Source organism: Carcharhinus amblyrhynchos, chromosome 3, assembly GCF_965287045.1.
Source record: "Carcharhinus amblyrhynchos chromosome 3, sCarAmb.v2.hapA, whole genome shotgun sequence".
NCBI classification, from domain to species: Eukaryota; Metazoa; Chordata; class Chondrichthyes; order Carcharhiniformes; family Carcharhinidae; genus Carcharhinus; species Carcharhinus amblyrhynchos.
In genome coordinates, this window is record NC_137326.1 from 25,907,345 (window position 1) to 25,908,350 (window position 1,006).

The window sequence follows — 1,006 nt, forward strand, 5'->3', positions numbered from 1 at the left end:
TGGATGAGAATTGTTCAAGAAAAAGGGCTCAGTTGTATCAAAAGATGTTTTTTGTCATCTCTTCAGTGATAGCAGGGGGTTACAGTGAGCTGCATAATCCGAAACTGAGCAAAGATGGTCTTACATTGGCGGGGGGGTGGGGGGCGGTCTTTCGGGTAAAGATGGTCTTACATTGGGGTGCATTGGGGTAGCGGGGGTGTATCTATCAGAATATTTATGTATATATAACGGAAAAACAACGCTAAGAGAAAGATAAAGATCGATTAAGTTTACAGTTCCCCTCAGCAAGCTTCATGATCTTACTGCCAATGTTTAATCTTCAGCCTAAAAGCTCCCTCTTGCTGCTCCCCGTCTATTTTATATAGAGTCTCTGTTCAATTGGCTGCAAGACCATTTCTCAGGTTAGCATCTACGGTTGGATTGAACACCGCCCCACTTATGCCACTTCTGCAATTTACTCCCAAATACTCTTCATTCTGAGGCAATGTTGTTTTGGCACTATTTTGTACTTGCGTGGACTTTCATTGTTATGGTTCTTAAATAACAGAAAAAAATGACAAAATTAAAATGAGAAAGTGTCAACTTATGACAAAAAGGTGGATGTGAATACAGCAATGTGTCCCTCACGTGGGTGCACTGGCATTACACTTTCATCATCTCAGCTATACCAATGACAATTGAAAGATCCCTATCAGTCAGCGTAAGTCTATATTCCATTACGTTGCAGCCAATCATCCAGCTTTAGGGTAGAGTTCACAACTCAGATGATGATTGCCAGAAGGAAACATTGCACTTTATCCCCAGCCCAACAGCCAAAACATCGCTAGCTGGCCACCATTTATTGCCCATCCCTAGTTGTCCTTGGAAGGCAGTTGAGAGTCAACCACATTGCTGTAGTTCTGGAGTTACACGTAGGCCAGACCAGGTAAGGATGGTAGATTGCCTTCCCTAAAGGACATTAGTGAACCAGATGGGTTTTTCTAACGATCGACACTGGTTTTAGGGT